Source organism: Miniopterus schreibersii (genome assembly GCF_964146895.1).
Source record: "Miniopterus schreibersii genome assembly, chromosome: 2".
Classification (NCBI taxonomy): Eukaryota; Metazoa; Chordata; class Mammalia; order Chiroptera; family Miniopteridae; genus Miniopterus; species Miniopterus schreibersii.
The window spans coordinates 24,092,855-24,106,159 of NC_138102.1; the positions used below are offsets into that span (position 1 = coordinate 24,092,855).

The window sequence follows — 13,305 nt, forward strand, 5'->3', positions numbered from 1 at the left end:
TAGACATAAGTAACTCAAAATATCCAGGGTACTTTCAGATATCTTACCTGTATAGGAATAAGATTTATGTAAGTATATTTGTGGCTCCTCCAAGGGAGGAGACTTGTGTTTTGGGTGGATATTTCTTTGGATGCACCTATGACCTGCAAACTCTGGCTTCTATCTAAAGCATGTTCTTTGGTGGGGAGGTTCCTTTTGTTTTTTCACTAAACTCATGGCCCTTAGATTTCTGGGGCCCATAGATTTCTGGGCCTGAATAACAGGAGAGAGCTGAGTTTGAGGATTTTTTATTTTTAATCTTTCCTCTGGATGGAGGTGTAGACGAATTGCTACAGGAGACTTGGTTGGTGGAGAAGGGATTCCAAAACTGACTCCATCTGTGGCCATAAGTGAGTTCTTAATCCTTAAAGTAGGAATTTAATCATTTAGATTCAAGGGCCATTCAAATGCAAAGAAATGAAATTTATGGACTGTGAATGGATTCATCAATGCAAATGGTGGCTGAAGCCAAAATTTGAGCATAAAACTTGTTACTTCATTGGATCTGACTCAACATCTTGGGTTGTCTCAAAAATGATTTTTCTTTTTCTTTTTTTTCTTTTTGCTTTTCTTTATAGAGTGTTTTATTCACTTAAGTAATTAAAAATCCTGAGGATTTTTCTCATGACTATCCTTGGGTACTCAGGAGAATTTATCCAGTTTTGATGGAATTACCTTTTTGTGCTCCTTTGAGAATGAGTGTGGACCAGAATGCATCTGGGCTGTTATTAAAGTGGATAACGGAGGCCATGAGAACACCTCCTTAGACCCTTTATGCAGAGAGGGTGACTTCATGCTTATGTTCTGATGGAAATGAGGTAGGAGGAGATGCAGGAACTATAGACTTTTTGGTTTCTCTTCCACATAAGACATTGGCCTCAAAAACCAACTGTAGAAATGATCTGCTCACTGACAACCAGGACTGCAATTTCTTTCCCACCCTCTGAAAATGGTGAGTTTTATTGGTGACCACAGGATGATCAGTGGATGTTGGAACTTTTTACCAGGGAGGGACGGGTGGGAGGTGGATGTTGGTCCTTTATAGAACCCTGTGGTTGCTGAAAGCATGGGGACGTGCTTGTTCTGCTTGTGATGGTTCAGCCTGGGTGAAGGCACATGAAAGGCACCAGCTTCTTTAAACTCCTTTCTCTGGTCTCCACAAGGGACTGTTCAATTATTTGGGGGGCACATGTCATGCAGCTGTGAAATGGACAAGTAGTACTGCTGCTGTTGATCACTGAGGAATGAGGGTGAGAGAATGAATGGAGAAGCTTTGAATAAAGCTGGCCATGTTCACTTATTTTATCTATATGAATTAGAAATCTTTGCAGTGGCAAAATTGTGCATTTGCAAGGGAACTTGGATCCTGGAGGATTTGTAGACCTCCTTTAAAAGTCTTGGTAATGACTTGTTGGAGTTGGAAGTAATGGGGGGACCATTGGGTAGCAAGATTGCATCAACAAAAATAATATTATCTCTGAGATTTGGTCTAGCATTAGTCTTTTGCAGAAATAATAGCATGTTTGAGATCTCTTCAATTGTCTTCATATTTTTCAAATAAACAGAATGAAGCCCAGAGAGGTGAAGTGACTTAATTACGATGACCCAGCTACTTAGTGGAATGACATTGTTAGGAATGGAAGCCAAGTCCCCTGTGTTCTGTGCTGCTTTTGATGGGCCATGCAGCATTCTTAGGAACCATAGCTGCTGGTGCATTATTTCAGGTTCCCCTACAATGATGCCACCTACACAACTGTCTGCTCTCAGAATCTGTTGAGAATGTGCTTACAAAGCTCCTACCTTGTGACTGGCACTGTGCTCAGTACTAGAGGTATGCAGATGAAAAGACAGGAGTTTCTGACCTCAAGGAGCTCACAGTAGAATGGAGCACAAAATAGCGAATATGTGATCAAGTTAGGGCTTAATGACATCTTCCCTGGGGATGGCAAGCTTCCAGTACCTACTTCAAGGCAAGGGGGTTGGTTTTTATTTCCTGTTGATTTTATAACATCAGAAATGGAAATGATGGCAATAAATTTCATGAATCAAACCAACTCTGAATGACCTCAGCTTCATCTGTAAACATCCAGCTAGTAAACTGAAACTTGGAATCCTTTGTTCTCTGCACTTCAAACCCATGATCTTTCTGGAAACACTTGGAAAGGCTAGTTCTGGAGGAGTTTGGATAGGAACACAAGTAAAAAAATGGGATTGTTTATGCCTAAGGGGAGATGAGATCTGTGTGTTATCTGGGTATCATTGGCTATGGCTATCATTGCAGCTAATTCAGGGATTGAATACTTGGTTTTTCAATGAAAATGAGGCCCATTTTTCTCCTGGGAATATGGAAATGGCAGAAGGTTAGGAAGAAATCTGCTATGTGCTAAACACTATTTGAAGCACTTTATTTGTGGAATATTTTTTAAAAACCCATACCAAAATACTTGATGAAGTGAGATTCAGATAGATGAAGTACCTTGGCTGGTACTATGGGAGGCAGAACCAGCATTTCAGAATAGGTCTGTTTTCCATGAAAGCTTCTACTCCCAAGACTGCCCTGGTACCTCCATAGGTACAAAGTGTAACCAAGCATTACTTGGCAGTGGGCATCGTAGTTGCTTTTATATCATACCTGGACAAGACTGTGTGTGGACTCCTGGAGCATAGGGACCCTAGTTTACAGACATTTTTGATGTAGGCACAGTAGGTTCTGGATAAATGTGTGTGGAATGAATGAATGCAGCAACTTAATAGTCAACAAGGTTAGTAAGAAGCTGTTTACAAATGTGCAAATTGCCTTCAAGGATCCCTGTATTTGAGTGTCATTCTGACCTTGGAGAAACTGAGCAGATAACCCACCCATAGAAGTCTCTTGCTATGACCTGTAGTTCATATGATCTGTTTTTAACTATATTCATATATACTATCTTCTTACTTTGTGTTTCCTTAAAAGCTACCTATGAACAAATTATGTGTTCACAATCTCGTGGCAGGCTGGGTGGATTTAATAGAGTCAGGAAGGCTTCCAGCACATTAAGTGTTCTTGAAGGTAATAAAAAGGACGACTAATTATCTAAGTGAAATGATTATCAGAGATTCTGGACATCTTGGCTCAGTGGGATTTTGACAGCAGCAAAAGTGGTTAAGAAAAGACAGTTTTGAGAAACAGCAAAGGTGAGTTATCTGAACCATGGTATTTTGTTAAATCTATGGTGTGGGTGTATCTGTAGCCTACTGAGCAGGAGGACGGGCCTAAATCATGCATGGAGTATCTGGGTTGGAGTGGCAATTTGGAAGTACATGGCTGGTGTTCACAGTTGGAGCCTGTGAGATTTTACATTTAACGACTACACCTTTCCCGTAGCCATCTGTCTCTCTCTTTAATAAGCAATATTCTTTATCAGGCCTGATTTGTGTACATTGATCACACTATTATACTTATTAAATATTAAAGCGTTTCTTCCCCTTGTGTGAAGTCTAATTAGGCAGAGCGTTCCATGCAAGCCTGGCATTATCATTCAGAATAATAGCCTGGTCATTACCTATGACATCCCTCAGCTTCCTGGGTCATTTGTCTTTCTTCCCCCCCGTAAGAGTCCAGTGTACCAAATACAGTGCATGAAAGTTTGATGAAGGGCTCAGCACTGTGGGGCCATTAAGAAGGGTCATGCTACAAAGATTATGAAACCTTTTAAAAATGAGTGCAGAAGTTTGTTATCTATAGTTTGCATTTTTGTGTGAATCAGGTTTCTGAACAGATATAGCTGGTAAAATTAATTTTACTAAATTAAAGAATCTTAAAATAGCTTTAAAGGATAAAACAGCAAGTTACAATGATGTCTGGAGGAAGAGAAAACCAATCAGTAAGTAGTGGCATTTTATATCTGCTCCTGATAAAAAGGAAAATTTTAGATAGCAAAGCGCTATCACCTGAAAGTCCATGTGGTGGTTCATTCTTACCTTTTCCACTTCTTCCGTGCAGTCTAATTCAAAAACTTATTTGCATCGTTGACTTAACAGCAAGCATTTTGCTAGTACAGGGCCAAAAATAAGATCATGAGTCTCTCTAATATGTTTGATTAGTTATCTAGCATCATTTCGAGACAACCACTGTAATGAATGTCCTTTTTTGGAGTGTTCACAGTACTCTCTCCTTTATTATTTATGTTTCTCAAAAAATCTGCCTTCTGCCATGAGCGTCCACAAACACAAGGCACACTCATGCTCACACATTGCTTGGCATGAACTGGGTTAGGAATAGGCCCAGTTTATTGTTTATTATTCTCAGGGAGAAAAGCTTTTAAGTCATAAGTTTCCTGTAATGTATGATTATCAGGCCAATAGGGTTTTTCCTCTCAGCAGCTTACGCTGGGGTTTTTGAAAGTGCCTTTGTCTCTTCACAACTGCAGAGAGCAACAGCATTGCTTTCCATTTCTGCGTTACAGAAAGCAGTGTTATCTCCTTAGAGTGAGAATTTATTCTGAATTGTTTTTGAATATGGTGAAATAAAAATGAGATTTGCCTCTTAATTAAAACATGGATATAAAAATCAAAGAATGGAAGAGAAACTACAGATCATCTGGTCTAATTTTTTGTTTCTCAAATGGGGAAGCTGAGGCTTAGGGAGCCAAGTGGCTCAGCCAAGTTCACATGGGTGTTAGCAGCAGAAATGGCACTGAAGCTTTGCTTGTTCAGTACACTTTTTCTCAGGGTGGTGGGGACCCTTAGCAGATGGTGATGTCTGGACCAGTTCCCATGTTCTGGGCCCTTCACAGGTGTAGTGGACCGTAGCCTGGGTAGGTTGGAAAGGCTTTGAAGGAAAGATTGCTGCCCTACAACCAGCCAAAGACAGAGGTGATATAATACGAATCTGTTTGGAGTTATGGAAGAATTTACATTTTATATTTGCTAATTGGCATATTGCTAGCAACAGCACTCAGAGTCGGGGGTCTGTCTCTGAGGATCTCTCGAGTTCATTCAGTAGGGAGTCAGGCAGGGTAGCAGACAGCTGTCCTGGGATTATTCAAGGTAAGGTTGGTTGTTGCTGGGCCAGACCAGGGCTCAGCTGGGGAGAGCCGGGTCTGTGTTTTGAAGGTGGAGTCCGGCTTTTTTCAGCCCGCAGTGGCCACCACCAGACCTTGAGTAAGCCATTTAACCAACATGCCTCAAGGTCGAGGAGGACCAGAAGGCGCAGGTATTAATTTACCCCGACAAATCACAGTCATGGTGGTTACTCACAAGCATGGTAGTTAAGCACATGGGGTCTGAGGTCTAACATATTTGGGTTAGACTAGCTGTCATGTAGTAGCTATGGAGTTTAGGCAAGTTACTTCAGCACTCTGAATAAAATGGGAGTAACAGCAAATGTTTATATCATAGTCATCACGCGACAGCTGCTGTCTCAGTGCTTCAGGAATAGTAACTCATTTAATTTCACAGCAACCCTGTGAGTAGGTATTACCATTATTCCACCTTCCAGGTGGGGAAACTGAGTCTCAAAGAGGCTTAATGTGTTGCTCAAGATTATACAGCTCTTGAGGGTTAGAGCCAGGGCCTGAATCCTGGCAGAAGAGTCTGTTGCTTTTTATCGCTTTTCCTTGCTGCCTTTCAGTAGGATTAAGATTGTTGTGAGGATCAAGTGAGAGAAGCACCAAGAAGTATGAGCTGTCATTGTTAATGATAATAGAGCCGGTATTGCCTTAGTAACAACAATACAACCTACACGATCAGCAGCTTCTTTCTCCGAAGACAAGCTCCATAGGAGCCAGATCATAATCAGAAAGTTGCTCTGGAAATTGCAGAAGTAATGCAGAGAGGATTCAGAAGACTTTATAAATAATATCCCTATTACTCATCCAGCCTTGGGATAGCACGGTAGAGTTGGACAGCAGGGTCAGCTCGTTTGAGGTTTGGGCCAAGACTCCTTTTCAGCTCTGAGCATTTGCAGAATTTTTCTACTACAGACGGCTCTGAGGTGCAGTGGTCATCTCTGTGATGCTTTTCCCTAATCTGTCATCCAGACAATGAAGCAGACTAGACATGCCAAGGGCATTGTCTCCACCACAGAACTGAGCACCACTACAGAAGTCCCTAAGAACAGCACCGATCTTTTGAGGAAATCCTTCAGCCACTCATAAAAGTCATTTTTTTGACCAGCTCCCTCCATTTCGTGTTGAGTTCATAGGCTAATTCTCGGCATGCAGTCTTATTTCCAAATTGTTTTGCTATGGAGTTTAGATATTGTCGTCTGTCCTTTTGTTTACATTGAAACTCATAAGTTATGAATAAATATATGTATATGTAATATGTGTACACTTTACCTTATAATAATAAATAATAATGTGAATAACTATCCAGATAAGCATCTAGAACATTCCCTTTGAAGCCCCTCACATGTGCTTACTGGTCATAGTTCCTTCCTTCCTCCCACCTCCACCCCCACTGCAGGGGTAACTGCTTTTCCAAATATTATGTTAATGGTTTCCTTGCCTTTCTTTATAGTTTCACCACCAATGTGCATTCCCACATAATTTATTATTTTTGTGGCAGGCTGTTGAGTTGGAAAATCTGACTAACGCCTCAAGATACACTTGATAGCAGTTACTAAAATAAGATGTAAGAAAGACCAAAATGGGGATCTTCAAAGGAAATAGCTAAACACCAGGTTCACAGGTCTTGACAGTCCTCACTCTGAGGGTATAAAAAGCATTGATACAGGATTTGTAAGGGGATTTATTTGGAGAAGCCTCTTCTGTGAGCCAGCATCAGACCCCCTTCCTGGAGGCAGCACAAGGTGGGGGTGCTGCCCCTTCACCCCAAGCCCAGAGAGAGGCTGCTCGGAGAGCATGCTGTGTCCCCTGGTGCTGGGAGCGCGTGGGCTGGCTCGGACTCTGGTGACATGTTTTGCTGGCGTGACCGAGCGGAGAGCAGCTGCAAGTTTGTTGGAGGTATTGTGCGTGCTTCCTGGGGACCAGATGTGGCCTGTGTGGGGAAGGAGAGCCAGCCTGGAAGGTGTTGACCTCTGCCCAAGCGGCACAGCAGCTGAGCTTGCGGAGTGAATCTCAAGGGCTGGATGGCGGTGGGGAGTGACAAATAGAGGACTTGAATGCATCACCCATATCACAAGGATTTTGAGGGGAACCCCTGGACAACCCACGGAAGTACCCATGAGAAGTACCCAGAGAGCTGGGTTTAAGTATCAGCTGGTCCAGGGAGTGTGGAGCCATCTTTACACGTGAGGAGTAAATTTGCCTGCATACAATTGAAAGAACAATGGTAACATAAAATAGAAGTTTGTTTCTGTCTTACATAGAATTTACTTCTCTGTTACGCAGAATAATTCAGGAGGTAGGCAGTACAGGCATGGGATGGTGGCTCGACACAGTTATGAGGAGCAAGCCTCCAGGGTCACTGCTCCCATGGCCCATGAACGTGGTCTTCATGCTCACGGTCAGAGCTGCTAAAGCTCCAGCCATCACGTTACGTTTCGGGCAGCAGGAGGAAAGATACGGCAGAGGAAGGGTCTGTTACCTTCTTTTTAAGAACACTTTCAGGATACTGCATCCAGTGTTTTTACTTACATCTCATTAACTAGAGTTCAGTTGTAGAGTCACGCCAGCTCTAAGAGAGGCTAGGAAATGGAAACTTGTTGCCAGATAGCAAGGGGCCCAGCTTAAAACTGGGATTCTTTTTGCAAAGAGGAAGGGGCAGCCAGCAGTCTCTGTCACTCCAGCTCTGTGGCAGCAGCAGTCAAGTGGTCTTTCCTTCTCCATTTGATCCAGCCCTGAAGGGGAGAGGATCAGCAGCCAGCAAGTGGGTGAGGTGGTGGATAGGAAAGATAGAGGCTGACAGTCCACCTCTGCAGATACTAGCTGTGGGTATACAGTGGAGCAAGCAATCTTAGTTTTTTGACCTTACTTAAAGGGTCAGTTTATTGACCTGAACATTCTATTTTCTGAATCACAATCGTTTTGCGACTTAAAGTAACTTTTGGGCTTTCTGTTCTCTACAAGTGGCCGGGGAATTATGGGACCTACTAGAGTTTCCTTTGATAATTTTTTTCACACCTAAAAAATTCATAGTCAACCTTTAAAATCACCTAATGCCCATTCCTTGATTTATCTCAAAAAGCATCTCTTTGACGCTCACTTGCAGAAGGTCAGTGTGTGGCATGCATAGGTAAGCACTGGTGTCCTCTATCAGCAGAAGGACCTAGACCTCCCAGTACACAGGGTGCCTTGTGCATTGCCTCTGTTACCCTTTGATTCATATTCTGTCTTAGGATTGTGGAAAGGTTGGTGATAATCCATACCAGCATGAAACCTCATGTGTCACACAGCTGCTGGCTCCGATGTCAGAAAGATTCAGACAGTGGAGTTTAACATAGTGGTTTTCGAAAGGGAATTGACTTACCCTTACTAATGGAAAGTACAGGTCTTTGAAGTGGGAAATAATGGAATCTATTTGACGCTTAAATAGAACGTCCCATTGACAATTGGTAGAGCATGGACTTTGGGTGTGATCTTACAATGAATGTAACATACCTCAAGGAGCATGTTCCCCATTGAAAAGAGGGCTGTATAATATTGTGTATTTAGAATATATAGATAGGATTTTATTTTTATTTAACCTGAATTTACAGATAGCTTCCATTTAAAGTACAGCTGGGTAAACCAAAAGCAATAGAAAACAATGGGTTTTATTAGGCTGATATTGCCTGTTTGCCCCGCTTCTGTCCAGATGTTCTACTCCGTATCCAGTTATGTTCTCAACCCTCAGAAGTCCTCCTTGAGCACTATGCCATTCCCCAACATGTCAGCAAAAAGGGCTGGTTAAGAAGTGTCATTTGTAAGTGCAGGTAGTCCACTTTTTCGCTATTTATATTTTACCCCCTTCATACTTCCAAAATGAATTTGAAATACCTACATGTACTACTTTTAAAAAGAACAAATCATCATCATCAACAAGTCCAATATCATCACAGTTACAAAATAAGTAAATTAGGAAATTATTCTCATTCTAAAAAAACCCCAAACACCCGCCAAACTCTCCTTCACAGGATGCAGTAATGCAAGGTAATGTCCATAGCAGTTCATAAGCAAGGTGGTGTATTTGGAAATGGCATAATTCATAACACTTCACAAATGTAACTCTTTGCAGCTTGATGTGTTGCCAAAAGTAAGGTATCTGTGAAGACTTCTTACTTGAGGTGTACGTTGTGGACTCTTGAACCCTGATACTGGTTTCCTTGTGTATTCTTTTAGCATATGCTCCTCGAGCCCCTGCTCTGTGCTGTGTGCCTGGCCATTGCGCTGGTGCCAGGGAAAAGTCTCATGAAGATACAGCAGCTTCTTATTCTTGTTTCAGAATGGAGGAAATTTAATATCTAAGTGAAAGGCCAAGTACTGCTGGTGAGTCAGAATTTGTTTTCATGAGATTGTCTCTGAGCACAGCAACTAATTCTGGTTCATGTTTTATGGCAGCTGATAAATAGTTAACCACATTGATATTTATTGATCTTAAATCAGTGTATCTTGTGGTAGAAATACTGTTAAGAACCCTTTAACCTATGAATTTCAGGAAATTAAAAAAATGGTGTTTTTGAGTACAGATTTTTCTTGGTGGTTATTAGCCATCAGGAGGAATCCAGTTTTGTTAATTTATTTGAAAAACATGCCATTTTTAGCACACTAATTTCTAGGAAAAGGGGAGATGTGATAAAGCCAGATTCATCCAGGTTGCAATATTACCTAATTCTATTAACATGAAAGATTTAGAATTCATTGTAAGAAAGGGTTTGGCAAATGACATTTCTTAAAGAAATGGGCTTATTTTCTGTGTGCTATCAATGCATTATGGACATCAAAGAGAGAATTGTAGTATGGCCTGACAACTTCGTTATTATTTGATTCAACATTTTACTTATTTTCTAAATTAATAACCATTAAAACACTTTAAAAGAGGCTTTTAATATAAACTTATAGAGGATGTTGATTAAGAATTAAAGACTAATCAAGAGCTTTTTTTTTTTTTTAATCCTCACTTGAGGATATTTTTTTCCATTGCTTTTCAGAGAGAGTGGAGAGCGGTGGGGAGAGAGAGAGAAAGAGAGGGAGAGGGAGGGAGAAAGGAGAATCATTGATGTGAGAGAGACACATCGATTGGTTGCCTCCCGCATGCGCCTTGACCGGGGCTGGGGATCGAACTTGCAACTTAGGTACATGGCCTTGGCTGGAATCGAACCTGGGACCCTTCAGTCCATGGGCTGATGCTCTAACCACTGAGCAAAACTGGCTAGGGCATAGCAAGAGCTTTTTTAAAAGATTGCAATATTAATTATATACATTGTGGTAAAATATACATAACATGAATTTTACCACCTTAACCGTTTTTAAGTGTACAGTTCAGTGGCATTAAATACGTTTACCTGTATAACCATCACCACCATCCATCGCCAGAGCTCTTTGAGGATCCTGTTTTCATGGCTGGTTATTTCGAGGTGCTGTGTTCCAGCTAGCCCGATGGGATTTCTTTATGGAAAGGTGGCATCACAAGTTTCTCAGGCCTGTAGGTTGTAAGATGATGCGTCACAAAATACCCATGTTTCGAGGGCTCCTCATTTCCTTTCTTGAAGGGCTCCTCCCGCTTTCTACCCTCCCGGTGGGGAACCCTGTCAAGATCAGTTCTCCCTGATGCTTTGATGAGTTCTCCCACCCTTTCTTCCAGGGTATCTGTTCCAAGTCCCTGAAAGCTTTAGAACATGTCCTGGGGGCTTAAAGGCTGCAGTCACCCTGAGCTTGGTGCACGAGATCTGGTTTCAGGCTGCTTGGGAACCATGGTTCTGTCTGGTGACAGTTGGAGTCTGGTGTGCAAGGTGATTAGAATGATGGTACACAAGAATTATTTCGGTGTTACTGACAAATACCGGCTACTTAAAGGACACACTGCTCTAGAAATACAGTCAGGGATGAGCAGGGATCATTTGAACGGTCTGCGGACCTGTGGGCTATCACTCCTATGCTGGAGTCCAAGCTCCTCTAGTCACTCAGTGGAACTGGGAGGGACTGGGAGGAACAGCTGCCAGGTGGACCCATGTCCTCAGCTCTACACACATAGCAGAGCAGTCAGCTCAGAGCAATGACCTACGTACTCCCTCGTGTGGGTTCACCTTATGCATTTTACTTTTTTGCTTCCCCCCTTTTTGGACAAAGTCCATTCAGAATAGCAGTCTACTCAAGCATTGTCATTCTGACCTCAGCATGTACATAATACCAGATTATGCAGAACATTTTCAGTCATCTAGCATAATCAGTTTCTCTATTAGCAATTGGATTGGAAGTCCTCCAGTATGCAAATTCTCTTAGTGACTGCATTTGAAACCACTCCACAGACGGCAGAGCTGGGAGCCATGCCCGGAGCCATGTGCCACATTTCCCAGTAGTTGTTCCATCTCTGCCTTCGTAAGCCTTTGGTTGGAACGTTAGGACACGGGAGTGGTGATACTGAGAGTCTCAAGCAGGGAGTGTGATGATCTTAAGGCGATTTTGGCTTTGTGTTTCTCAAGGAATGAGCTTTCTGCTTTTCTGTAACCCAAAAAGATGAGAGTTGTGGTTGTAGATTTGGGATCTCTAAATATTTCGTGGGCACCATCAGAAAGATTATTTTTTATTATTTTATTATTTTATTACAGTTTGCATTCAACATTATATTTTGGTATTAATTTCAGGTGTACAGCACAGCAGATAGATGTTCATATAGGTTACAAAGTGTTCCCTCCGATAGGTCAAGTACCTACCTAGCACCGTCGGTAGTTATTACAATATTATTATTGGCTATATTCCCTAGGCTTTACCTTACATCCCCATGACTATTTTGTAACCACTCACTAGCACTACTTAATCCCATCACCTTTCAGAAAGATTTGAAAAGATTTACCTAGGAGGTCTCCAGTCTGGTGGGCTCCACCGGCCTCCCCAGCTTGCAGTCTCCCTCTCTGCACACAGGGGATGGCAGGTGACATCGGCACAGTGGCCTGATTTCTCCTCCTGAGAGCTTGTTTGAGCTCCTTCCCGAGCTGAGGGTGTTGGGAGATGAGAAATGAGTGTGTGCATTAATTTTCAAAGGATGTTCCTTTCCTTCCTTGCCACACTTCAATGCACACTTAGTCGAATCTGGTAAATCTCTGGTTTAACTGGCTTATACTGTTATGGAAATACCCATGGGATATTTCGTGAGAAGAAATAAGAAAAATTTGTGTTAAAATTGTCTTGGGAAACTATATTCAGTTTAAAAGAGTTAAAATTCTTCCCTCAGTAAACTCATTTAGTAACATGACATTTGTAAACTCATACATAGTTCCTTAGAAATCAGGCTGCTTGCCTGAAGAACAATTTTACTTTAATTCTTTATTTCATCTTCTTGAAAGGTTCAGGCTTCAGGTGAGTTAAGTCTTCTGGGATCAAGGAAAGGGTTAATTTTTTTTCCACAGTGCAGTAATACACACCTAAAAACATTCCAGATTTTTTGGGAGAAATTGTAAGAAAGTATTAAAACTGGAGAAATGAATTAACAAGCCACCTTTTTATGAGGCAGCAACATGCCTCTTCTTTGAATGAATAGCACTTTATTCCACGACTGCATAAATTGTGGGCTGAAATGTAGAGGGAGCACGTGGCCTCTACATCAGTGAGAGAGAGAGAGAGAGAGAGTGTGTGTGTGTGTGTGTGCTCACAAGCACGTGCTCCCTCAGATTAGAACAAGTGTGTGCAAACTAGATTAAAAGCCTGACCTAAACTCACAGAACTCTGAAACAGAAGAATTTAGAATAAAATTCTATCTTCAGCTCACACCCATGAGTTAAAGCATTTCTTTGGGTTTCTCCAATAGCTCATTCTTAACTATAGCATTGCTAATCCCTGCTACAGAAACAAAGAATGCTTGATATATTTAGCCTGCATTCTTGGTCACTCTTTACTTTTAGGGCTGACCTCTAGATGTGTTAGTTTTTTCCAAATCAAATAGCTGAAATGTGACTGTAAAATTGAGAGTACCTTTTTAAAAGTAATGTAGAAATTATAGTAGTGATTCCTTTGTGCTAATCACTCTTATGTTTTACATGGACTTATTCCCTTAGTCTTCACAACAACCATATGAGGTAGGTACTGCCATTAGCTCCATTTTACAGATGAGGGAACTGAGCCACTGAATGGCTACATAGCTTGCCCAGACCATGCCTCTAGCAAGTGGTAGAGCCCAGGTTTAAGCCCT

General features: G+C 41.7%; 1 protein-coding gene across 6 annotated transcripts in view; it reads left to right on the forward strand.

Moving 5' to 3' along the window:
- Positions 1 to 13,305, forward strand: part of CSGALNACT1 (chondroitin sulfate N-acetylgalactosaminyltransferase 1) — a 268,054-nt gene that overhangs the window by 9,043 nt on the left and 245,706 nt on the right. The window contains exon 2 of one of the 6 annotated variants that reach the window (XM_081128069.1): positions 9,303 to 9,449. The exons of the other annotated variants lie outside the window; for them this stretch is intronic. The gene's annotated coding sequence lies outside the window, so the exon portion shown is untranslated. The remainder of the gene's footprint in view (positions 1 to 9,302; positions 9,450 to 13,305) is intronic. 6 annotated transcript variants of the gene reach the window in all.